The sequence below is a fragment of the Leucoraja erinacea genome, unplaced genomic scaffold (genome assembly GCF_028641065.1).
Source record: "Leucoraja erinacea ecotype New England unplaced genomic scaffold, Leri_hhj_1 Leri_743S, whole genome shotgun sequence".
NCBI classification, from domain to species: Eukaryota; Metazoa; Chordata; class Chondrichthyes; order Rajiformes; family Rajidae; genus Leucoraja; species Leucoraja erinaceus.
In genome coordinates this window covers 13,007-40,000 of record NW_026576667.1, presented here as the reverse complement: position 1 = coordinate 40,000, position 26,994 = coordinate 13,007, and the positions used below count along the sequence as shown (strand labels likewise).

General features: G+C 51.7%; 1 long non-coding RNA gene across 1 annotated transcript in view; it reads left to right on the top strand.

The window, feature by feature from the left end:
* Positions 1-26,994, top strand: part of LOC129694644 (uncharacterized) — a 40,993-nt gene that overhangs the window by 7,099 nt on the left and 6,900 nt on the right. Inside the window, exon 2 of the long non-coding RNA XR_008723030.1 lies at positions 16,368-16,397. This is a non-coding gene — a long non-coding RNA (uncharacterized LOC129694644). The remainder of the gene's footprint in view (positions 1-16,367; positions 16,398-26,994) is intronic.

The following is a 26,994-nucleotide window of genomic DNA, read 5'->3' as shown; positions in this document are numbered from 1 at the left end:
ATACACTCATGTATACTCGACTCGTATATCCCCCAACGCACTCGCAAACCCCGTGTACACAGCAGAGCACGCCACAGGGTGTATCTACATACACTCACGTATACTCGACTGGTATATCCCCCAACGCACTCGCAAACCCCGTGTACACAGCAGAGCACGCCACAGGGTGTATCTACATACACTCATGTATACTCGACTGGTATATCCCCCAACGCACTTGTAAACCCCGTGTACACAGCAGAGCACGTCACAGGGTGTATACATACACTCATGTATCCTCGACTCGTATATCACCAACGCACTCGCATACCCTGAGTATTCAAGATCACCTGGCACCGTTCACGACACGGTCCAAGGCCGAGGTTCTCTCACCAAATCTTTATGGCATTTCTTATCAGAGCCGACCACCCCACTGCCCCCCACCGAGCCTATCATAAGGCCCCCCCCTTGTCTGCAACGTTTCTGCGTTACTAGCAGCAGGGGGCACGGGTGGTCGACTCGACTCTTGCTGTTGTTTTACTCAGCTCACCCAGACATTGTCTCTTGGTAGTGCATGGGTTAAAAATGCATGGGAACCACAGGATTGTGTTGTTCAGGAGAGATGCGGTGGGTGGTGGTAGGTGGGGGGGGGTTAAATTGAGTTAGAGTGATTGTGGACGTGCAGTGTGGGAGCAGCAGGGTTAAAACGCGGTGGGAATGCCAGTGTTGTGCTGTGCAGGTTAAGGTGTGGGAATGTCATGGTTAAAATGGTGCAGGAGTGAAGGAGCGGGAGCTACAGGGTTACAACAGTGTGGGAAGGAAAGCGTTAAATGATGAGAGAATCACAGGGTTACGTTTGTGTTGGGAATGAAAGGGTTAAATAGGATTGGAGGATTAAAAATGTGGGAGCAACTGCATTATGTTGTGAGAGGAATGTCAGGGTTAAAATGCTGTGGGAGTGACAGCATATGTGGGATAAAGCTGTGAAAGGGTTAAAGTTGTGTGAGTGCTGGCCACTCATTGTGGTGTGAGGGTGACTTCCCACTGTGGGAGAGAATGGGTTAAACTGGTATTTGGAAGTCAAGTCTAGTATTGTCAGCAGGGATTGGATGGGATGGGAGAAACAGGGTTCAAATGCATGGGATGAATAGTGTTAACACGTGGGCACATTAAATAGAGTGGGAATCGCAGGGTTTAAATTGTTTGGTACTGAGGCTCTACGAGAGTGAGGGAGAGATGGGGTTAAAATTCAATATTAATGGCATTAAAATGTGAAAATCCAGTTAAGATTGTGTGGGAATGGGTGGGTTAAAATTGTGTGGGAGGGGGTGGTGGTCAAAATGTGTGGGGATCATGGAGTTAAAATGATGTGGGAGGGATGGCGTTAACTGGTGTGGGAATTACGGTATTAATGTCACGTGGAAGCCGTGATTGAAACTGTGTGGGAATCGCAAGGTTGCACTTTGTGTGGGAGGTGGTGGGTTAAAACAATGCGGGAGTGTGGCTTCCACACCCGGGTGGGATGTGACGGGTTAATGCGGTGCCAGGCGGGCTGTGTTAAAATTCCCGGGGTGTGTCGACAACAGCATTGTATGGGGAGGGTGGGGGGGGGGGGTAATGAGTGGGTTATGGGCAGTGTGTGGGGATGACAGCTTGCTGGAGAGTAATGGGGGGTGTGGGTAGCCTAGTGTTGGACCCGTTGCATGGGAGCACCAGGATTGCCATCAGCCTGGGATTGTGCCTGGCGAGGGAGTTTCCAGCCTTGCGGCGTGTGTCTGAGTTAATGTTCCATCTGAGCTGTGTTAAATATTGGGTGTGAGTGATAATATTAGGCGGAAAAAATGCGTGGGAGTTCCCAGGTTCATTTGTTTCGGAATGGCTTTGATATTGTGAGTGTGCAGGCTTTAAACTTGGTGTGAGGAAAGGGTTAATACCTAGAGCAATCAAGGGTTAGGGTTGGGTGCAAGCAGAGGTGAATACTAAGTGTCAGCAGAGTTAATATCGGGATGAACCAGTGGAAATACTGTTTCATATTGTGTGTGCAGGGGTTAATATTGAGCCGGACCGGTGGGGCCAACATTGAGTGATTCCTATTCGGTGCGGGAGAGGTTAATGTTGGTCAGCAGGAGGAATTATTGTTGGGGGTGGAGGGGTTAACATCCACCTTCTTTCCCCCTGTCAGGGAAGGTGTGAGTTTGAGAGATCTTGTGTCTCTTGTGTTGGCTCACTATCCCTTATTTTATAAGGCTCCATGGCTCCCTTCAATTCTCCCTGACCTCCTTTCTCAATCTCTCCACCCTCCTCACCGGGCGAGCGAGGGGTCAGAGGGAGGGCAGGGGTTAAATTTGAGCTTCACGCAGTGATTCACGTGCTCTCGATAGCAACCTCTTGGTGACCCTGGAGAAGGACCACGGTGCATTCCCTCAAATGCTGGGGGGGGGGGGGGGAGTGGAAGAGAGACGAGGAGGAGAGAAGGTGAGAGGAAGGAAAGGGAGAGGGGGTGGAGGGTTGTGAAGGATTAATGCTGCAGTGTGTGTGTGTATGCGTATCACTATCCTTCTCTGCAGCAAGCATTTATTAACCTGTGGGGTTCAGACCGCAGCCGTGCTCCTGATCTTGGCCTCTTGCAAGTGCTTTCTGCAAAAAAATGCACCGTGAACAGCAGCTGGCACCCACAGCACTGCTCAGAGCTGGCACTGCGCTGTGTAACATTCTGAATCAGCAAGTACGTTTGTGTGTCATAAAGCAGAGGCTCAAATCAAACGCCGTCGTACAATTACAGGGGATGGAAATGTACTAACTGACTGAATCTCTGCCCTGCAGAGTGAGTGTGTGTGTACGAAAGTGTGTGTGATAATGGTTGTGAAACATCTTAGGACATAGGAGCAGAATTAGGCCATTCTGCCCATTCGATCACGGCTGATCTATTTTTTCCCACTCATCCCCATTCTTCCCGTAACCTTACCAATCAAGAATCTGTCAATCTCCGCTTTAAAAGTACCCAATGACTTGGCCTCCACTGCCGTCTGTGGCGATGAATTCTACAGATTCACCACCCTCTGACTAAAGAAATTCCCTCTCGTCTTCTTTCTAAAGGTGCATCCTTTTATTCTGAGGCTGTGCCCTCTGGTTCTAGACTCCCACTACGGGAAACATCCGCTCTGTCAAGGCCTTGCATTACCCAGTCCGTTACGTGCATAGGAGTCTGTTTGGGGTGTGTGTGTGTGTCTGTTTGTAGTGTGTTTGTGTAGTGTGTGTGTGAGTCTGTTTCTAGTGTGTATGTGTGAGACAGTGAGAGACCTCTACAGCACAGAAACAGGCCCTTTGCCCCACTTTATCCTATCATTCTGGGCTTGCCCCATTTGCCTTCCTTTGGCCCAAAGCCCTCTAAAGCCTAGGTAGACAAAAATGCTGGAGAAACTCAGCGGGTGCAGCAGCATCTATGGAGCGAAGGAAATGTTTTGGGCCAAAACCCTTCCTGTGTGAGTGAGAGAGTGTGATAATGAGGGTCTTTTAATTTTAATGAAACCAAAAAGCGTTGCCAGTCTCCCAGTCTAACTGCCTCCTCTGCCTGCCCATTCCACAACCCTAGGCGCTTTCCCACTGTTCCCCCTCCCCCAAAGTCTGGTCTCCTCCTCTCCCTCTTCTCCCCCCTGAACTTGATGGCTCTCCGGTCCATGCCCCCTCTGTCCAAGCCTGCTGTGCCCATGCCCCCCCCCCCCCCCCCCATGGCATGAAAGAGACCGTGAACGTCCACCCTGCATCCAGATATATCAGCGGGCAGTGTGACCACTGTATAGATTCCAGGGGATGCATTGTGAACTCCTACAGTGCACAAAGATGTACAAACTCACAAGCAAACAGCAGCAGCAGGAGTAGGCCACTCAGCCCCTCAAGCCTGTCCCGCCGTTCATCACAATGCTGGCTGCTCTGTGTTGGCGTCATGTCATAAGTGATAGGAGCAGAATTAGGCCATTCAGCCCATCAAGTCTACTCCGCCATTCAGTCATTGCTGATCTATGTCTCCCTCCTAATCCCATTCTCCTGCCTTCTCCCCATAGCCCCTGGCAGCCGTACAAATCAAGAATGTATCTAGCTCTGCCTTAAATATATCCATTGGCGTGGCCTCCACAGCCTTCTGTGGCAATGAATTCCACAGATTCACCACCCTCTGACTAAACATCTTTTAATTCTGAGGCTGTGACCTCTGGTCCTAGACTCTCCCACTAGTGGAAACATCCTCTCCACATCCAATCTGAAGAAGGGTTTCAGCCCGAAACGTTGCCTATTTCCTTCGCTCCATTGATGCTGCTGCACCTGCTGAGTTTCTCCAGCATTTTTGTGTACTCTCCACATCCACTCTATCCAGGCCCTTTACTATTCGACTCCTCATTCAGCTCATCGTGCAATGAATGCAGGTTTCCTTGCCAGCCCTGGTTTGCCTTCTCCGCTTTAGTCCCCTCCCCTCTCCCAGGGAACACGTTGCCAAGACTAATGTTAGCAGTAGAACTGTGAAATAATCCCTCGGGCTCTCGTCCAAATCCCAGTGTTAACCTTTTTTAAAGTAAAAATTGCAATGATAGGCTGAGGTACTTCGCTGCATCATTAGGAATGCGTTTTGACAAATTACCTGCACGGCACTGCGCAGTAGCTACTGCAGTGGAGCACACATGTTATTGCATACCCTCATGCCCAGAATTCCCAACCAGTATTCCCAAAATACCCAGCTGGAGAGAGAATTCCTGCACTCTAGATTCTAATAGGACTGGACTTGGATATAGTTTTCACACTATTCCTGAAAACCGTCAGTTACAGAGTGAAGCTCCCTCTACACCACCCCGTCACACACTCCCTGTGTCATACACAGAGTAAACCCCTGTCTACACTGATCCATCACATACCCCCAGGGTTAGATGTGTAAGAAAGAACTGCAGATGCTGGTTTAAATCGAAGGTGGACACAAAATGCTGGAGTAACTCAGCCGGTGAGGCAGCATCTCCGGAGAGAAGGAATTAGGGTCTCGACCCGAAACGTCGCCCATTCCTTCTCTCCAGAGGTGCTGCCTCAGCCACTGAGTTACTCCAGCATTTTGAGAGAGCAGGGAAGGATATAGTGGCCAGAGGAGGTTACAGGGATAGGGAGGGGTGTAGGGGTTAGAGATAGGAAGGGGTACAGGGGATTAGAGGGGGTTACATCGATAAGGTGGCATGTAGGGATGAGAGAGACTGGCCACTATATCTCTATATAGGAAAGAACTGCAGATGCCGGTTTAAATGGAAGGTGGACACAAAATGCTGGAGTAACTCAGTGGGATGGGGGGGCAGCATCCCATTTCATTGCCTGCCTGTCCCACCGAGTGACAGGAATAGGGTTGGGTGTGGGGGCCGGATGGGGTGAGTGAGATGGGTTTGAAGACAGTTGAGTATTTGATGCTGATGCTGTACTGGGAGTGACTGGGGGTCACTCTGCAGGAGTGAAGGGTGAGCAGAAGTTTGGGACAGGCTGAGTTTACAGAGTCGGGAACGGTGGTGAGAGGCTGGTGGTGCAATCTCTCCTCTTCCTCCTGTTCTACCAGAACAGACCGTCCGCAAACACACTCGCCAAATACATGCAGCAACTAAAAATATGAAGCAGGTTTACAGAGATCTCTTGACAACTCTGTGTCTCCAGGTGTGAAGGCTTTCCTGTGGCTCTGTGGCCTGCAGCAGCAGTCTTCTTCCAAAATAGACCCTCTCCCCCCACCCCCCCCCCACCCCCCCGCAGCCACTGCTGTTCCCACACGCTCTATAAAAACCCTCGTCACATGCCATCATCTTGCTGTTTATGCAGTGTGTGTGTGTGAGAGCAAGGCTGTGTGCGAGTATGTCAGTCTGTGAGTGTGTGTATTTGTGCGCACAGCATGCAGTACGTGTGCACAAGTGTGTGTGTGCAAATCTCCACACCCGTGGTGTCAGCCACGGTGTGTGTGTGTGTGTGTCATTGTGTCATTGAGCCTAGGAATGGGAAACCAATGCAGAACGCAGGGCACGGAATGAGAAGCCAATGTAGAACTCAATGTCATTGAGCCTGTGTGTCTCTAGTGTGTGTGTGTGTGTGCGTGTGCGTGTGTGCGTGCAGCAGTCGTGTTGTGGAGTCATCATGTCAGCCAGGCCTCGTGTCGGCACCTATGAGCATATCAGTGAGCCTGTGAGTGTCAGCAAACTTGTATGAATGTCAGCAAGTATGTGAGTGAGCATGTGTGAATGTGTCAGCATTTGTGCATATCAGTGAATCTATCTGTGTACGCACGCATCTGTGCGGCATCTCGGCCAATCTGTGCGTGGGAGTCGGTATCTTTCCCCTCTATTCTGTGACCACCTTGCTTCCCTCAGTCTCTATCCAGTCTTTCCCCCTCCATCCATCCATTCATCCCTGCCCATTGCTCACTCACCTTGTCCATCTGTCCCAGCCTCTCCCTATGTTAGTCAGTCAGCCAGGCAGGCCCTGTGCCAGCTGGAACTGTGGCTGCCTCTACCTGTGGTACAGGCCTCACACCTTGCCACCTCCCGAAATGCAAGCCGGCAGAAAGAGGGACCAGAGGTTAATTAAAGGACGTTCCTTTAGGAAGATGAGGAGGGATTTCTTTAGTCACAGGGTGGTGAATATGTGGGATTCTTTGCCAGCTGTGGAGGCCAAGTCTGGATATTTTTACGGCTGAGATAGATAGTTTCTTGATTTGTACCGGTGTCAGGGGTTATGGGGAGAAGGCAGGAGAATGGTGTTGAGAGGGAGAGCCATGATTGAATGGCGGAGTGGACTTGATGGGCCGAATGGCCTAATTCTGCTCCTATCACATGCACTAATTGAGAGTTTTGGAGTCTTGCATGCTGTTCTGGTCGAGCCATTAGTTTAGTTTAGAACTTCTTCTCTGCCGTTGACACACCCTTAGCGGGGCTGTGTCCCTCGAGACTGCCTATTCATAATGCGATGGTGTGGGGCACCACCCCTCCCACTAAGTGGCTCTCCCTGCTCACAACCTCATGAGGGGTTCATGCTCACTGCCCCATCGGCTGGGCTAGTCTCCTCCTCAATCCCACCTCGCCTCTCCTCCTGCAGCAAGGAGCTAGCTCCCTCCCTCCAGGGCTGTTCAATAAAGGTCTCCTGCTCCCTCCTCCCTGCCCCACCCACGGTGCGGTTTTCCAATCAGCAGCCGAAGGACCGGTGACGGGATCTAGGGAGTGGGCAGGGCTGGAGATGTCCTGGCTGGGTTTGCTCCTAGTCCTGGCCAAGCTGGCCATCCGTGAGTCACGGCACAAGGCGGAAGAGGGCTTTGCCCGAGCCGGATGCTTGCCCCTTTACCGGGATTATGTCCGCCAGCGATCGGGACATAGTTGTATAGTAGTTATTTAGTATATTTGTAACATAGTTGATTGGAATTCAGTGTCTGAATCATTTGGTCATTTTACAATATGGTGGTGGGTATGTCATCGCATTTTTATTAAAACATTTATTTATTTTTTGTCATGTTCGTAATCAAATAAATTTGTTTTGATACATAAAAAATCCAGTGCGGTTTTTCCTCCTCATCACCGCTCCCGTGGCACGGCGCTCCCCCTTCACTGCCACTCGCGCGGCACGGCACTCCCCCTTCACCGACACTCGCGTGGCACGGCGATCCCTCCACACCGCCCCTCCTGCGGCACGGCGCTCCCCCTTCACCGACATTCCTGCGGCACAGCGATCCCCCTTCACCGACACTCCTGCGGCTTGGTGATCCCTCCACACCGCCACTCCCACGGCACGGCGATCCCTCCACACCGCCCCTCCCGTGGCACGGCGCTCCGCCTTCATCGACACTCGCGTGGCGATCCCTCCACACCGCCACTCCCACGGCACAGCGATCCCCCTTCACCGACACTCCTGCGGCACAGCGAGCCCTCCACACCGCCACTCCCGTGGCACAGTGATCCCCCTTCACCGACACTCCTGCGGCACGGCGCTCCCTCTTCACCGCCCCTCAGTGATTCAGCTAGAGGGGAGGAGGTTAGTGAGAGAAAGATTCAGCTGTAACCGGGCCAGCTGGAAGGGGGCGGGTTTGTGAGGCTGTTCTATAAAGGGCAGCAACACTGCCAAGTCCTGCTGCCTTGAACACTAATTAGCCACAGTAGCATGCCTGCCCCCTGCGGGACCAGCGGCCAAGTACCACACCCCCCCCACGGAGATAGCAGGAGCACAAGGTACACTGACCGCCCGCCTGCCCGCCCGCCAGAGCAGAGGCTTCAACGCGCCTCCGCAGACAGGAACTTCCCACAGTCGCTCAAGGTGACACAGGGAGGGTGAGGTGAAGGAGATTCACGTTACAGGAGAGGGATCGTGGAGGCTCTGCGCCTCGGGGGAGACTCTGGGTACCCCATCCCTGCCTTGGGGGGGGGACGGGGGGGGTGTAGGGGCACAGAGGGAGTTGCCGTGAAGGGGAGGGGGCGTAGGGGCCGGAGAGGGTCACAGATACGGGGAGGGGTGTAGGGACCAGAGGGAGGTCACAGAGTTGGGGGGGAAGGGGGGGGGGGTGTTGTAGGGGCACAGAGGGGGTTACAGAGATGGACAGGGGTGTAGGGACTGGAGACGGTCACAGATACGGGGAGGGGTGTAGGGACCAGAGGGAGGTCACAGAGTTGGGGGGGGGGGGGGGGGGGGGGGGTGTAGGGGCACAGAGGGGGTTACAGAGATGGACAGGGGTGTAGGGGCTGGAGAGGGGGGGGGGGTTCTCAGAGATGAGGTGGGGTGTCAGGGACAGGCATGTTACTGAGACGGGGAGGATGCAACAGAAGAGATTTTTAATCTCTCTTGGGATGTTGTCTATTGTGACAAAGCCAGCATTTATTGACCTTCCACTGAACCCCTGTGGGGATGGGAGTTCTCAGACTTGGATCCAGTATGGCAGCAGTGATGCTTACTCCAAGTCAGGATGGTGTGGGGCTTGGATGGGAACCTACAGGCAGTGGTGTTCTCCGGTGGCCTATGCCCTTGCACATGGTGGGTGCGGTGGAGGGTTTGGGAAGTACTATTGGAGTAGGCTGGACGAGTAACCACAGTGCCGTCACTGTGTGCCGGAGTTGATGGGTTGGTGGCTGATAGAGAGTGCGCAGAGTGCCAATGTAGTCCTAGTCCGTACATACAACAGTACACATTCATTGCCACAGACGGCTGTGGAGGCCAAGTCAATGGATATATCTAAAGCAGAGATCGATAGATTCTTGATTAGTCAAGTCAAGAGAGTTTATTGTCATGTGTCCCAGATAGGACAATGAAATTCTTGCTTTGCTTCAGCACAACAGAATGTAGAAGGCATGAATACAGAACAGATCAGTGTGTCCATATACCATGATATAAATATATACACACATCAATAAATAAGCAGATAAAGTGCAAATAAACAGATAATGGGCTGTTAATGTTCAGAGATTTGTTTCAGTTGAGTTTAATAGCCTGATGGCTGTGGGGAAGTAGCTATTTCTGAACCTGGATGTTGCAGTCTTCAGGCTCCTGTACCTTCTACCTCAAACCCCTGTCCCACGGTACGAGTTCATTCCAAGAGTTCTCCCGAGTTTGCCCTGATTCGAACTCGGAGATTTACGGTAATGGCCACTCGTCGGTACTCGGGGCTCCCGTGGACATTTTTCATCATGTTGAAAAATCTTCATGAGTCTTTCTGTGCTTACCTGCCTTTAGCGAGTCTTCCCGAGTACCTGCCGTTAGCGCTAAGAGACGTCCCCGAGCTCCGACGTACCCGCAACGAGTTTGATTTTTTTTTTAAACGCGGGAGAGCTCTTGGAATGAACTCGCACCGTGGGACAGGGCGGGTGTCAGGGGGTATGGGAAGAAGTTAGGAGGATGGGGTTGAGAGGGAGAGATGGATCAGCCATGATTGAAAGGCAGAGTAGACGTGATGGGCCGAATGGCCTAATTCTGCTCCAAGAACTTTTGAACACAACAGACTCTTTGACCCACAATGTCTTGTGCATGATGCAAGGACCAACTCTATCTGCCTGTACATAATCCATATCCCTCCATTCCATAGATATCTATTTGCCTATCTAAAGGTCCTGTAAAAGCTGCTATTGTATCTACCACAGATGCTGCCTCAACCGCTGAGTTCCTCCTGCACTGAATTTAACTCCAATCCAGCATCTGCAGCCTCTTGCGTTTCTTACTATTTACCCTAATGCTCATAATTTGTACATATCTATCGAGACACACGTCCACCTCCTCCACTCCAAGGAAAATGTTCCCAATGTATGTGGTCTATGCTCATAATATGCTCATCAAACGCTCTAACCTAGGCAACATCTCCAATGCAGTCACGTTCTTGGGCTCAGTGCCAGAGGGCTCATCGCTCGCTGTGCCCTCAGCTTTTCACAGCGGGTAGAACGAGCTAACAGGAACAAAAAAAATAAATAGCAAGAAGAAGCTGGAAATACTCAGCAGGCCAGGCAAGGCAGCAGCTGTGGCCAGAGGAGCAGTCGTGGTTTGTGGCCGAAGTCTCTTCGCCAGAACTAACAGAACAGGATTGCTTAATGCAGAGGGAATTTAACATGCGGCTGGATCATTTGGCCTTTCCTCCGTCTCTCCCTATGCATTAGAAGATCTTCAGAGATGTTTTGCTAAATCGTGAAGTTTGCAGCACAGGTTTGGCAGGCTGGCTTTGTCTCTCCACTTTGGATGAGGGAAGGGGCATGTTATTGAAAGATGTAAGACCTGCAGGGGTGGGGTAGAACATGCAGAGGATAAACACAAAATACTGGAGTAACTCAACGGCACAGGCAGCATCTCTGGAGAGAAGGAGTAGGTGACGTTTTGGGTCGAGACCCTTCTTCAGACTTCAGACAAAATTATAAAAAGAACAGTAAAACAGTCAAAGCAGTCTAAAGTGCAAATGTGTCTGTGCCGGGTCGATGTGCGACGTAACCATCCGAGGGAGGGAGGGAGTTGATGGGGGTGGGGGGCACTCAGCAGGGCCGGTTCAGGGCAGCACCAGAGACAGGGAGGGGTGTGGGGGCTAGAGGGGGGAATATAGCCCTAGTTGGAGGACAAGTAGTGGAGGTTTGGGCTTCCTGCTGTACTGTACTGAGACCAACATTGACCCTCCTGCCTAGACTGAGTATTCTTGCTGGTGGCATCTTAGAAACATAGAAAATAGGTGCAGGAGTAGAGGCCATTCGGCCCTTCAAGCCTGCACCATTCGCCATTCAATTTGATCATGGCTGATCATCCAACTCAGTATCCTGTACCTGCCTTCTCTCCATACCCCCTGATCCCTTTAGCCACAAGGGCCACATCTAACTCCCTCTTAAATATAGCCAATGAACTGTGTGGCCCCAACTACCTTCTGCGGCAGAGAATTCCACAGATTCACCACTCTCTGTGTGAAAATCTTGCAGCATTCTTGTTACTGCCCACTGGCCAGGTGGAGTTTTGCAATGTCTTATGGTATGAAGAGAAGGACCCTCTCTGATTCGCATCCGTTGCGTACAATGAGAATAAATACGTAATAGAGCTTCAGAATTTAGCTATGGTGAGTCAAGGGTTGATCTTGACTCTCAATTTAATACATTAGCAGCCATTAAGAATTGCTGTTATTCTGCGGTGGTGGGATGGAGGCTTTGTAAAGCAGAACCTTCAACAGGAAGTGTTGCACAGTGATGAGATAATTAATGTTCACTACCCACTGCTTCCCAGCTCTGTATTCTTGCCGGGGTCACCCTGTACAGCTGGCACCAAGGCTGTGGCCTGGGCACCTCGCCAGGGGGTGGCTTTGCTATCTCTGCCTGGGGAGAGAGTGGAAAGAGAGAAAGAGCAAGAGAGAGAGAGGAGAAGCAATAGCTGAGGGGTGAGACGAGAGTTAGGGAGGGAGGGAAAAAGCAGGGAAGAGTCGAGAGTGTTTTATTGTTGTGTCCCAGATAGAACAATGAAATTCTTACTTGCTGCAGCACAACAGAATATGTGACGGTACACAAAATTGCTGGAGAAACTCAGCGGGTGCAGCAGCATCTATGGAGCGAAGGAAATGGGCGACGTTTCGGGCCGAAACCCTTCTTCAGACATATGCAAACATAGTGCACCGTAAACAATATGATAAACGAGAGGGGAATAAAGTTCACTGTGCATATATACACATACTCGCATGTACACACATAGAGTTTAGAAGAGATAATGAAGAAGGGTTTTGGCCCGAAACGTTGCCTATTTCCTTCGCTCCATAGATGCTGCTGCACCTGCTGAGTTTCTCCAGCTTTTTTGTGTACCTTAGAGTTTAGAAGAGTTTAGTTTGGGGATTGTTGTGGAGCAGAGGGATCTAGGAGTGCAGCCCGAAACGTTGCCTATTTCCTTCGCTCCATAGATGCTGCCTCACTCGCTGAGTTTCTCCAGCATTTTTGTCTACCTAGGAGTGCAGGAACATGGTTTCCTGAAAGTAGCGTGATATAGGTAGACAAAAGTCCTGGAGAAACTCACTCAGCGGGTGAGGCAGCATCAATGGAGCGAAGGAAATGGGCAACGTTTCGGGCCGAAACCCTTCTTCAAACCCTTCGTCACATAGATAGGTGGGTCAAGATGTCTTTTGGTACATTGGCCCTCATCAATCGGGGTGTTTAATTTAGAAATTGAGTTTAGTTTATTGTCACGTGTCCCGAGGTGCAGTGAGAAGCTTTGGTTGCGTGCTAACCAGTCAGCGGAAAGTCCATACGTGATTATAATCTAGCCATTGCGTGTACGGACACATGATAAAGGGAATAACATGAATGATGTTTAGTGCAAGATAAAGCCAGTAAAGTCCGATCAAAGATAGTCCGAGGGTCTCTAATGAGGTAGATAGTAGTTCAGGACTGGAGACCAGAAACTCAAAGTGGTGGATGGGGGAGAGAGAAAGTGAGCAGGGGAAAGAGAGAAAGGAGGGAAGGGGAGAAAGAGAGCAGAAAAAAGGAAAAGAGAGACGGGAGAGAGAAGGATGGATGAGAGAAGGGACAGGGATGGGGAAAAGAAACCAGGAAAGGGGGAAAGAAATACGGGAGTTAGGGGGAGAGGGAGAAGGTAAGAAAGAAGAAAAAATCATGCAGGTAGAGAACAGACATGAGGGGTTGGGGAATGGGAGAGAGAGAGAAGGAAGGGAGAGAGAACAAAAAGAGTGCGTAGAGAGAGAGAGAGAGAGAGGTCACCAAAGATTGGAGAACACGGAGGGAGGACAGAAAATAATGTGACAGGGACTGAAATGGGGCGAAGAGGGAGGATGGGAATAGTGGGGGGCAGAGGGAGGATGTTAAATAATGGGAAACAATAATGAGTGAACAAGACAGAGAGACAGACGGGGATGTAAAGAAAGGTTGAGTTACCCGGTACTGGGGGATCGAAAGGGGGGGGGGGGGGAGAGAGGAAGACAGAATGAGAATCGAGGGGAGGGAAAGAGAGATTGGGGGAAAGGGGGAGAGAGGAGGTAGAGAAAACAAGGAAGGAAGATGGGAGAGAAATTCTGGAGAGATGCTGTGATGGGGAAGAGTGGAACTGGAGAACAAGGCGAGAGAGATGTTGTCATAGCAAACAAGGAGGATGTGTGGTAGAGCACTAAAATATAAATACACAGAGTTGTGATTGCAGACAGAGAGAGAGCGAGAGAGAGAAGGATGCAGGTGGAAAAGGGGAGAGAGAGAGGCCCATGGCAACCGAGAACCATGGAAACAGCAAAGATAGATATAGAGAAATGTGAGAGGGAGGGAGAGAGATGGCAAGGGGGAGGTGAATGAGAGCGACAGATGTGAAGGGGACATGGGGGGGGGAAGGGAGAGTGGAAAAGGGGGTGGTGAATGAGGCAAGGATCTGAGGGAGAGAGGGGTTGGCAGGGAAGGATGGATGGACATGTTTAATGTGAATAAATGTGAGGTTATCCACTTTGGTAGCAAAAACAGGAAGGCAGATTATTATCTAAATGGCATCAAGTTGGGAAAAGGGGAAGTACCACAGGATCTGGGGGTCCTTGCTCATCAGTCAATGAAAGTAAGCATGCAGGTACAGCAGGCAGTGAAGAAAGCTGATGGCATGCTGGCCTTCATAACAAGAGGAGTTGAGTATAGGAGCAAAGAGATCCTTCTGCAGTTGTACAGGGCCCTGGAGAGACCACACCTGGAGTATTGTGTGCAGTTTTGGTCTCCTAATTTGAGGAAGGACATTCTTGCTATTGAGGGAGCCCAGCGTAGGTTCACCAGGTTAATTCCCGGGATGGCGGGACTGTCAGATGCTGAGAGAATGGAGCGCCTGGGCTTGTATACTCTGGAATTTAGAAGGATGAGAGGCAATCTTATTGAAGATTGTTAAGGGTTTGGACACGCTAGCGGCAGGAAACATGTTCCCGATGTTGGGGGAGTCCAGAGGGCGCTGGAGGCAGGTTCTCTGGATACTTTCAAGAGGGAGCTAGATAGGGCTCTTAGAGATAGCGGAGTCAGGGGATATGGGGAGAATGCAGGAACGGGGTACTGATTGGGGATGATCGGCCATGATCACATTGAATGGCAGTGCTGGCTCAAAGGGCCGAATGGCCTCTACTCCTGCACCTATTGCCTATTGACAAATGCAAAAAATGGAGAGAAATGGGGCAGAGAATGCGAGGAGGGTTGTGAATGGGAGAAGGTGAGGAAGGATAGGAGGTTGGGATGTGGGAGAGAGAGGGGGGAACTGGAGAATGTTGCCAGGTATTGAAGGTCTGAGCCATAGGGTGTTGGGCAGGCTAGGAATGCAGAAGGCTCAAGGGTGATTTTATAGAGGTGTATAAGATCATGAGGGTGAATGCTTCGTCCTTTATCCAGAGTAGGGGAATCGTGAACTAGAGGGCATAGGGGAAATATGTTTTTAAACACATTAGTGGGTACTTGGAAATCACTGCCAGGGTTAGTGGTGGAGACTGACATGATAGTGGTGTTTAGATAAGCACATGGCTAGGCAGGCAATGGAGGGACAAGGATTTTATGCTGGCAGAGGAGATCATGTTCGGTACAGACATTGTAGGCCGAAGGACCTGTTCCTGTACTATACTGATCTGTGCTCAATGCTAATATTACAAGAACTAATAGAAGGGGTGAACTGGTACAAAGAGCAAGACCATGGAGTCGAATGGCCTCATGTTCTAGCGCGCTGTAATTTCCTCTTCTAGGCACCCTGTCTGTACATCTCTGTGGTCTAGGGGGTATTAGCCACGGGGAGAGGTTGGACACATTGTTTTGTCTGGAATGTGGGAGGTTGAGGGGAGGCCTGATAAAATTATATGAAACACTTTTGGGTCGGGCCCCTACTCCAGTCTGATTAAAGGCATCCTTTGGTGCCACTACGGTAGAGCAATGCCTCACAAACCTGGGTTCCATCCTGACTATGAATGCTGTACTGTGCAGAGTTTGGACATTCTCCCCGTGACTATGTGGGTTTCCTCTGGGTACTCTGGTGTCCTCTCACATCCCAAAGTCGTGCAGGTTTGTAGATTAAATGGCTTCTGTAAATTGCCCCCAAGTGTGTAACGGAGGGGATGTAAAACTGCGATAACATAGAACTAGTGTGCAGGTGATCGATGGTCGGCGTGGACTCGGTAGGCCTGTACCTCTAAACTAAACTTCTCCTGTTTGAAGAAGAGTCCTGACCATGGTTCCCACAGATGCTGCCTGACCCGCTGAGTTACTCCAGCACTCCTGTGAAACGTCACCTATCCTTGTCCTCCACAGATGCTGCCTGACCGCTGAGTTACTCCAGCACTCTGTGTCTATCCTGATCCATGTTCTCTGCAGATGCTGCACATGATTACCAGGAGGAATTCCAGAATGCTCTACCAAGTTACTCTCAGCACTCTGTGAAGCGGTCACCTATCCATGTTCTCCAGGGATGCTGCCTGACCGCTGAGTTACTCCAGCACTCTGTGAAACGTCACCTATCCATGTTCCCCACAGATGCTGCCTGACCCGCTGAGTTACTCCAGCACTCTGTGAAACGTCACCTATCCACGTTCTCCACAGATGCTGCCTGACCCGCTGAGTTACTCCAGCACTCTGTGAAACGTCACCTATCCATGTTCCCCACAGATGCTGCCTGACCCGCTGAGTTACTCCAGCACTCTGTGAAACGTCACCTATCCATGTTCTCCACATATGCTGCCTGACCCGCTGAGTTACTCCGGCACTCTGTGAAACGTCACCTATCCATGTTCTCTACATACGCTGCCTGACCCGCTGAGTTACTCCAGCACTCTGTGCCTTTTTCTGTAAACCTGCATCTGCAGTTGATTGTGTCTCCATCTCTTTGTTGAACTGGGGGTCGGGAGGGATTGGGACAGGAATTCTATCGAATGCTTTGAGATATTAATTGTTGATTTTATCTTTACACAGGACTGAAATCCAAACATCAAAACCCATCAGGTCAGTGAAAGATTTTGTGCAACTTTCTAGTTTTTGTTCGGTTTGCAATGACGTGGGTGTCCGGTCTGGATTGTGTTCTGCGGGGGGGGGGCTCAATTTTGAATGGTTGGACGGCCAGATCCTGAGGGCCGCTCGGGAATGGACACTGGCTCTCATAAATCTTGCAATGTTGTGATTTCATTCTCCAAGTGTGATGGGAGCTCTTTTGAAGACTTTCACTCGGGGCAAGGAGACTTGATTCTGTTAGTCTGGAAGTGTACATAGAGCTTCACGCACCCCTCTATACCTCTCACCCACCCACTCCTTCATTCTCCCCTACCACAAAACATTGTTGCATTCAATTGCTCTAAATATTGTACATACAGTGCCCTCCATAATGTTTGGGGCAAAGACCCATCATTTCTTTATTTATTTGCCTCTGTACTCCACAACTTGCCGTTTGTAATAGAAAGAAACCCACAATTTTAATAAAGGCCATTTTTGTACATTTTGGTTTCACCGTGTAGAAATGACAACAGTGTTTATACATAGTCCCCCTCCCCATTTCAGTGCACCATAATGTCTGGGACACATGGCTTCACAGGAATTGTTCAGGTGCGCAATAATTGCCTCCTTAATGCAGGTGTAAGAGAGCTCTCCGCACCTAGTCTTTCCTCCAGCCTTTGGAAACTTTTATTGCTGTTTTACTGCAACACGAGGACCAAAGTAGCGCCAATGAAAGTCAAAGAAGCAAGTCCTAGCAACATCCTCGTAAATCATCTCTGCACAGGGATAGAGGGTTGGAAATGGGCTGGAGGTGTGGTGGAGCCAGCCGTGTGTGTGTGATGTTGGGGTTTGGCGGCGAGGGGCCGTTAAGGTTGCGATTGTCTTTGAGTACCCTCCCACCGGGGGCAGTTTGGACAGGCGTTGCCACTCCCATCTGATCCATTGTGAGCATCAAACTCCCACCACATGCAGTCAGGTGTCCCCTCTCCCGACTGGGCAGAGCTCCCACCTTCCTTTCCCCGTCCGCCAGACTCCACACAACAGAAGGAAACATTCTGGCAAATAAGACACAAAGTGCTGGAGTAACTGAGCGAGTCAGGCAGCATTTCTGGAGAAGGTGCAATGTTTTGGCTCGGGATCCTTCTTCAGACTGATTGTGGTGGTGGCGGAGGGAGGAGGGGGGGGAGAGGTGGAAGATTGAAGAGAGTTGGGGGCAGGACAAATACTCGACAACCTTGTGTCTTTTGTTGTAAAGCAGCTTCTGCAGTTGCCTGTCTCGCCGTTTAGATAATCACGTGGCTATGGAGGGACATGTACTCCATGCGAGTATTACTACAGGACTGTTCGGCACGGACAAGTTGGGCCAAATGGCCTGACCCTGTGCAGTACTGCGTGTATAAGTGCCGGAGTAACTCAGTGGGTCAGGCAGCATCCCTGAAAAACATGGATAGGTGACGTTTCGGGTCGGGACCCTTCTTCAGACTGATTGTGGTATGGATGGTGGAGAAAGCTGGAAGAGAGGTGGAGGCAGGGGAAAGCTTATCAAGTGATGGGTGAATCATTCTCCCATCTCCCCTCTCTCATCAGGCAAAATGTACAGAAGTGTGAAAATGCACACCACCAGATTCAGGGACAGTTTCTTCCCAGCTGTTATCAGGCAACTGAACAATAATAATAATAATAATATATTTTATTGTCATTGCACACCAGTGCAACGAGATTTGGTATCCAGCTTCCAACCGATGTCAAATAAACTGTGCGACGTGACCATCCGAGGGAGACAGTCCAGGGGCGGTAGGGGGGGCCACTCAGCAGGGCCGGTTCAGAGCCGCTATAGCCCTGGGAATTAAGCTGTTTCTGAGTCTGGAGGTTCGGGCGTAGAAGGCCTTGTAACGTCTGCCGGAGGGAAGTAGTTCGAACAGTCCGTTACAAGGGTGTGAGGAGTCTTTATGGATGCTGACGGCCTTCCTGAGGCACCGTGTGTGGTAGATGCCCTCCAAGGCTGGTAGCTGTGTCCCAATAATCCTCTGCGCTCTCTCACCAACTACTACCTACCTCCTTGATGACCCACGGACTATCCTTGATCGGACTTTGCTGGCTTTACCTTGCACTAAACGTTACTCCCTTATCATGTATCTGTACATTGTGAAGGGCTCGATTGTAATCATGTATTGTCTTTCCGCTGACTGGCTAGCATGCAGCAAAAGCTTTTCACTGTACCTTGGTACACGGGACAATAAACTAAACGGAACCGAATGGAAATGAAGAGGGTTTTTGATGGGTCAATGGTTGGGCAAAGCTGCGAATTGTAAAGCCACAGAGGAAGGAATATATAGGTGGAAGGGTACACCGAGTCCGCACTGACCAGCGATCCCCGCACATTAACACTATCCTACACACCAGGAACAATTAACACATGCACCAAGCCAATTAACATACAAACCTGTACATCCTTGGATTGTGGGAGGAAATCAATGAGGAAACAAACCCGGTCACAGGGAGAACGTACAAACTCCGTACAGACAGCACCTGTAGTCGGGATTGAACCAGGGTCTCTAGCGCTGTAAAGCAGCAACTCTACCGCTGCACCACAGTGGCCGCCCCATGTCTTGTAGACCATGAGGTGAGCCACTCATTACCGGACAGCCAGCCCCCTAACTGTTCATGTTGCTATGTTTTTGTCTACAGTATATAAGCACTTGGATAGATCTTAGATAAGCATCACAGATACAGTACAAGTGTACAGCAGCAGAACACTCACACAGGATACGGTCGCCAGTTTGGCACCCGGTTTTTCGCAAATCCTGGCGGAAATTGTTGTCGGAGTGCAGGATTCCCGTGGCGGATTGACTGCCCGGTCGCCGGAGGCCCGGTGGCGGAGGCCCCGTGGCGAGGCCCGGTGGCGGAGGCCCGGAGGCCCGGTGGCGGAGGCCCCGTGGAGGTGGCGGAGGCCCGGTCCGAGGCCCGGTCGCGGAGGCCCGGTGGCGGAGGCCCGGTGGCGGAGGCCCGGTCGCGGAGCAAGCGAAGGTGCACAATGCATTTTCTGCTCTTTGCCGTTGCAGAATCAGAATCTCAGAACTCCTCACCCGCAGGCTGTCCCCTGTCTTTTCCATTTATTTATTTATTTATTAGAAGTAAGTACAATACAGTGGTACCTTTTTACAGGTTCCCAAAATTATGTTAACATAATACATTCTCTGTACAACTTCCATTTTTTAAGAGAGAGATGAGAAAGAAATAGATAGTAAAGAATCGAGGAAAGTCTAGTGTGTGTGAAAAAGAAAAGTGATAAAAGGAAATAGTAAAGAAAATAGATAAGTAAGAAAGTGAAGCAGGAGGGAGATTATCCAATCGCCACAAGGAGATGCTTTTTTATATTCTTGATCATCTTTCACCCATACCTGAAACTTAAACTTTTTACGATACTGTTGCACCACATGAATCCAAGAAATCAATAAATGGAGACCAAATGTCCCCTGTCTGACACGGAGCCGTAACTGCTACAGTATTTACGTGGCTGCTGAAGATGTATCACAGAGGTTAACAGACAGGGAGGGGTGTAGGGACCAGAGGGGGTCACAGGGGCAGGGAGGGGTGTAGGTGCTCGAGGGGGTTACAGTGATGGGGGAGGGTGTAGGGGTCAGAGGCGGAGGGGTACAGAGATGGGGAGAGGTACAGTGGTTTGGCTGAGATTGGGTGGGATGTAGGAGTGGGGAGGGGGTTACAGAGATAAGGAGGGGTGTAGGAGCAGGGGTGGGTTACAGAGGCAGCGAGGGTAGGGGCTGAAGGGGGGGGGGGGGGGGGGGGGGGTTACATACGAGTACAGTGTGAGGGACTGCAAGTGTGTGAAGTGTAAACATGAGGCAATCATCAGCTGAGGAATCCCGTCCCTAGAGTTTGTGAATATTGCTCGGCATTCCCTCTGCATTTCCCAGAGCTGCTTTTGGGAAGCACGCCCTCTGCCGGCTCATCAACTCTCCTCAGCAGCTCGTGTGTGTGCCTGCCTCCCCTGGTTTGCGGATTTCTCCCCCCCCTTGCTCACTGCTGTTCTCCAGAGAGCATCCAAAAACCCTGAGTAATCAAATGAGATTTCTCTTTATTCATTCAAGAGATGTGGGCGTCAGTGCAGGCACGGACTGCATTTAATACCCATCCTTATTGTCCCTGGAGGAGGAGGTGTTGAGATGTTGCACTGTGCTGTGGGAGGGGCGGTGAGGAGGGAGCTCTGCGCTGTGGGAGGGAAAGCGAGGGAACGCCACGCTGTGGGAGGGGCGGGAAGGATCAGGACAGGCTGTGTGCATTTGATATGTTTGACAACAAGTGTGGGGAGACAGAAGGGATAAAAACCTGCTGTAATGAGTGTTACTTGTCGATGATTTGTCATCCGTCCGTACCTCCTGCTTTGTGGGAGAGAGATGGTGTCAAGCAGAGTGCAAACAATCCGTTTATCCAGGCAGGAAAGTCAATAAGCAATTGCATCTTCAGTGGAGTGTGCGGCTGGCTTGTGGATCTGCTTTGCTCATTACCCAGCCCCAGTTACTGTGAATTATCTTCAAGCCTCATTCAGAGAAAGTACGCAAGTCAGCACTTCCTTCCCTGGAATTTAGACAATTAATGGGCTGTTTTGAGTGAGGATTTTAAAGGAACATGGATAAACCAGGGCAGAGAGGAGCTCCTCAAGTGTCATTGAGGGGGTGGTAAACCCTAACATTGGTGCATTGTGTAGTGGGCCTGGGCCGTCCCACTTTCACAACTTCATTCTTTAATCCCGACCATTTTTTTACTCTTGGACATTTTTTAACGAGCTGGATAAAACGTCCCGACTTACCTGATGCCACGAGTACCTACAGCTAGCATAACGAGCCGCTACGATATATCTACCAACTCCTACAGACTCGTTACCAACATTCTGCCAGTTTGAATCAAGGGGATTTGTGAATTACCTCGTGGAAGTGGGACAGGCCCTTGGGGTGTGACGGGGTGTGTGACGGGGGTGTGTGACAGGAAGATTGTTCCCGATGTTGGGGAAGTCCAGGACAAGGGGTCGCAGCTTAAGGATAAGTGGGAAATCCTTTAAGACCAAGATGAGAAAAACATTTTTCACACAGAGAGTGGTGAATCTGTGGAACTCTCTGCCACAGAAGGTAGTTGAGGCCACACAGTTCATTGGCTATATTTAAGAGGGAGTTAGATGTGGCCCTTGTGGCTAAAGGGATCAGGGGGTATGGAGAGAAGGCAGGTACGGGATACTGAGTTGGATGATCAGCCATAATCATATTGAATGGCGGTGTAGGCTCGAAGGGGCGAATGGCCTACTCCTGCACCTATTTTCTATGTTTCTATGTGACGGGTGTGGGGGGGGTGTGTGGGGGGGTTGTGTGCCGGGGTGTGTGGGGGGGTGGGTGACGGGGGTGTGTGACGGGGCGTGTGACGGTTCTTTGACGGGGTCGGTGATGGTGAGACAGGGCTCTCCCTCTCTGCTGATTACAAAGCACAGATTCGATCAGCTTTGGCAACATCCGATGATGGGGAGAGCCTCCCTAGCCGACTCCGTCCCTCCGATACGCAGGGAATGCTGTGGGTGTGTGGGGAAGGAGCTGACTGCCGCTGGTTTACATAACTGCCAGTGTGCAACGCTGCCACCATCCTGGCGTTCCAGCCCAGATCACAGCCAGGCTGCGGGAAGGAGCTGCCTCGCACTGAGCTATGCTGACAATGAATTATTCAAGGCCTCACAAACTAGCAGATTGCAACTCTCGGCAGCTCTGTCGTTGCATTCTGGTGCTCGTTAAATCAGGCAATCTCAGAGATTTATCACATGCACAGGTTTTACACACAGAGTGAAGCTCCCTCCACACTGTCCCATCACACACCCCCGCGGTCAATCATAGACCCAAGGCCCAGGGTCAGACATGGTCTCAAGGCCCGGGGTCAGACATAGACCCAAGACCCAGGGTCAGACATGGTCCCAAGGCCCAAGACCCGCGGTCAGACATGGTCTCAAGGCAGTGTCAGGGGATATGGGGAGAAGGCAGGAACGGGGTACTGATTGTGGATGATCAGTCATGATCACAGTGAATGGCGGTGTTGGTTGGAAAGGCCGAATGGCCTCTACTCCTGCACCTATTGTCTATTGAGGATACTCACCGTAGACTCAAAATTCTGGAGTAACTCAGCGGGACAGGCAGCATCTCTGGAGAGAAGGAGGATCTCAGCCCGAAGCATCATCCATTCCTTCTCTCCAGAGATGCTGCCTGTCCTGCTGAGTTACTCCAGCATTGTGTGTCTGCCTTGGATTTAAACCAGCATTTGCAGTTCCTTCCTACACAGATACTGTACCTGGTAACACGTGCAGATAATCATTTTCCAACCTGCCTCATTTGGACATTTTCTCTGTAACCATCACTATAACACTGCAACACTCTGGTATTTTTATCTTTTCACTACCTGTTGTACTTGTGAATGGCATGATACAATGATCTGTGGGAAAGAACTGCAGATGCTGGTTTAAATCGAAGGTCGACACGATGCTGGAGTAACTCAGTAAATCTAACTCTCTCTTGAAAACATCAGGACCGGTGTTTCTCAGCCCCTATCAGGAGGACACAAAATGCTGGAGTAACTCAGCGGGACAGGCAGCATCTCTGGAGAGAAGGAATGGGCCATACACCAACAGGTGGGAGAACTGGGAAGGGGGGAGGGGGATGGAGAGAAGGGGAAAGCAAGGGTTACTTGAAGTTGGAGAAGTCAATGTTGATACCGCTGGGGTGTAAGCTGCCCAAGTGAAATATGAGGTGCTGCTCCTCCAGTTTGAGCTGGGCCTCACTCACTCTGACAATGGAGGAGGCCCAGGACAGAACAGTCCGTGTAGGAATGGGAGGAGGAGTTGAAGTGCTGAGCAACTGGGAGATCAGGTAGGTGAAGACGGACTGAGTGGAGGTGTTCAGCGAAACGTTGGCATCTGCACTCATCACCCAGTGTTTCACTCGGGGCCATTTGGCAGACCAGGCTTCAGGGGTAATAGTGGCACCCTCCCTCTCTCCCCCACCCCTTCATACACTCCCCCCCTCATCTCATACCCCCCCCTCCTGCCCACTCTCTAACCCCACTCCCTCGTCCCTCTGCACCCTTCCCCTCTCTCCGTCAGCCCCCCTCCTCATCACACCCCCCCTCCCCTCTCCCTCCCTCCTTCTTCATCTCACCCCCTCCCTCTCCCTGCCCCTCACGGTCCCCCCCTCTTCCTCCCCTTCCCTCCCCCTCTCTCACTCCCCCTCTTTCCCTCTCCCTCCCCCTCTCTTCCCTCCCCTCCCCCTCTCTCCCTCCCCTCCCCCTCTTTCCCTCGCCTACTTTCCCTGCCCCTCTTTCCCTGCCCCTCTTTCCCTCCCTCCCCCTCTCTCTCCCTCCCCCCTCTCTTTCCCTCTCTCCCTCTCTCATGCTCTCTCCCTCTCTCTCTCCCCCTCTCTCCCTCCCTCTCTCTCTTCCCCTCTCTCTCTCTCCCTCTCTCTCTCTCCCTCCCTCTCTCCCTCCCCCCCTCTCTCCCTCCCCCTCTCTCCCTCCCCCTCTCTCCCTCCCCCTCTCTCCCTCCCCCTCCCCCCCTCCCCCTCTCTCCCTCCCTCCCTACTATCTCCCCCTCTCTCCCTCCCCCCCCTCTCTCCCTCCCCCTCCCCCCCCTCTCCCTCTCGCCCTCCCTCCCCCCCCCTCTCTCCCCCTTCCCCTCTGCCCCCCCCCTATCTCCCTCCCTCCCCCTCTCTCCCTCCCCCCCCTCTCCCCCTCTCCCCCCCTCTCCCTCCCCCCCCTCCCCCCCCTCCCTCCCCCTCCCCCCCCCCTCTCCCCCTCCCTCCCCCTCCCTCCCTCCCCCCCCCTCCCTCCCTCCCCCTCTCTCCCTCCCCCTCTCTCTCCCTCCCTCTCTCTCCCTCTCTCCTTCTCTCTCTCTCATTCACTCTCCTGTTTCCCTCATCCCCTCTGCCCTCTCCCCCCTTTCTCTCTCTCTCTCTCTCTTTTTGTCCAGGCTTCTCCATGGACAATTATTCCTCCCACGCGCTGACGCACGCTCTCTCTCTCTCCCTCTCTCTCTATCTCTCCCTCTCTCCCTCTCTCTCACACTCACAGTCGCTCCTCCTTTGCTGTGACAATTACTGGCAACGTCTCGACTAAACCCTCGCACCTTGCTTCCCTCATTCTCCATCTCACGCTCTGGCTTCCTTCTTCTCTCCCTCACGCCATTCCCCCTGCTGCTTCAGCGTGATACAGAGTGGAAACATGCCCAACGTACCCACACCGCCCAACATGCCCCATCTACACTAGTCCCACCTGCCTGCGCTTGATCCATATCCCTCCAAACCTGCCCTATATATGTACCTGTCCAAATGTACGTCTCTTAAACGTTGCCTCAACTACCTCCTCCGGCAGCTCATTCCATACACCCACATACATACACCATACACCTGTGTGGAAATGTTGCCCCTCAGATTCCTATTAAGTATTTGCCCCTTCACCTTGAACCAGTGTCCCCTGCTCCTCCATTCCCCTACTCTGGGTAAACGTTACCCCTCAGATTCCTATTCAATCTTTTCCCCTTCACCTTGAACCTGTGTCCTCTGGCCCTCGATTTATCTACTCTGTGCGTCTACCCGATCTATTCCTCTCATGATTTTATACACCTCTATAAGATCTCTGTGCATCTAAATCTGCCTACTCTGTGCTGCACTGCACAGCCTGTCTCTTTCTTCTCTCTCTCCCACTCCCCCCCCCCCCCCCCCCTCCCGATCTCTCCCCTCTTTTACATGTCCATCAACTCGATTCACCCCCCCCACACCCCCAGTCCGCCAAGCTCCCGCTGGATCTCTGTGTTGCTAACCACCTCGCCTCCCCTTCCCACACTCACGTCTCTGTCCAGGCACCATCCGCTGCTCCAGTGGGGCCACACACAAACTGCATTCTGCTTGGGCAGCTTCCAGCCCGTTTAGCTGAACACCTGCACACAGTCTGCCCAGGGCCGACAGGATCTCCCGAATGCTAACCATTCACCCCCCCCCACCTCTTCACAACTCACCTCCAGCGCTCTCTCCCCCCCCCACCCCCATCCACTACTTCAGTCCTGACCTGAAACGTCACCTATCCATGTTCTCCAGGGATGCTAGACACATCGGCTGCTCTAGATGTCGGCTGATCTACATCGGTGAGACCAAGCGTAGGCTCGGCGATCGTTTCGCCCAACACCTACGCTCGGTCTGTATTAACCAACCTGATCTCCCGGTGGCTCAGCACTTCAACTCCCCCTCCCATTCCCAATCCGACCTTTCTGTCCTGGGCCTCGTCCATGGCCAGAGTGAGGACCATAGGGAATTGGAGGAGCAGCACCTCATATTCCGTTTGGGCAGTCTGCACCCCAGTGGCATAAACATTGACTTCTCCAATTTCTGATAGCCTTTGCTGTCTCCTCCCCTTCTCAGCTCTCCCCCAGCCCTCGGGCTCCTCCTCTTCCTTTCTCCTTTCTTCTCCCCGCTCCCCCCACCCTCCCCAGTCCCCCCCACCCCCCCTCCCCCCCTACATCAGTCTGAATCTGGTCTTGGCCTGAAACGTTGCCTATTTCCTTTGCTCCATAGATGCTGCTGCACCCACTGAGTTTCTCCAGCACTTTTGTCTATGCTAGACACAAAAAGCTGGAGTAACTCAGCGGGACGAAGGCAGGAACGGGGTACTGATTGGGGATGATCAGCCATGATCACATTGAATGGCGGTGCTGGTTCGAAGGGCCGAATGGCCTGCTCCTGTACCTATTGTCTATTGGGAGAGAAGGAATGGGTGACGTATTGGGTCGAGACCCTTCTCCACTGAGTTACTCCAGCACTTTATGTTTTTATTTGTATAAGCCAACATGTATCACCCTCTGCTCCATGCCTCGTGTTTTCCATCTTCCCTCTTCACCCTCTCATGCTGTCTGTGAGGACTTGGGTGGCAGGGAGCTCTCTCCCTGGCCGGTACCAGCAGAGGGAGCAAGGAGGAATGTGCGTACCAGTGAGGAAGCTCGGAGTAATTACCCGACCGACCAAGCCGGAGTTAATCAGCACAGCTGTAATTACAAATCCACAGGCACTCTTGTCAATAGAGTGTGCGTCAGCAGCTTCCGGGCCTGCCTGACGCACACTCTGGGGGCTTCACTCTGTAGTGTACACGGACACTTAGCCCTGCTTCCCCAACTCAAGGCAAATAAACAAGCTATCCTTCTCACCACCCTCTCTCTCTCTCTCTCTCAGGGGGATATCCGTGCACTGACCGGTGTCTCTCCCAGTGTCTCTCCCACCCCCACGTTTCGGGTCGAGACCCTTCTTCAGACTGACGTCGGGGGGGGGGGGGGGACAGAGATAGAATGTAGTCGGAGACAGTAAGACTGGAGTGAGAACTGGGGAGGGGATGGAGAGAGAGGGAAAGCAGGGGCTATCCGAGGTTTGAGAAGTCAATGTTCGTACCACTGGGGTGTAAACTACCCAAGCGGAATGTGAGGTGTTGCTCCTCCAATTTGCGCTGGGCCTCACTCTGGCAGTGGAGGAGGCCCAGTACAGGAAGGTCAGTGTGAGAATGGGAGGGGGAGTTGAAGTGCTGAGCAACCGGG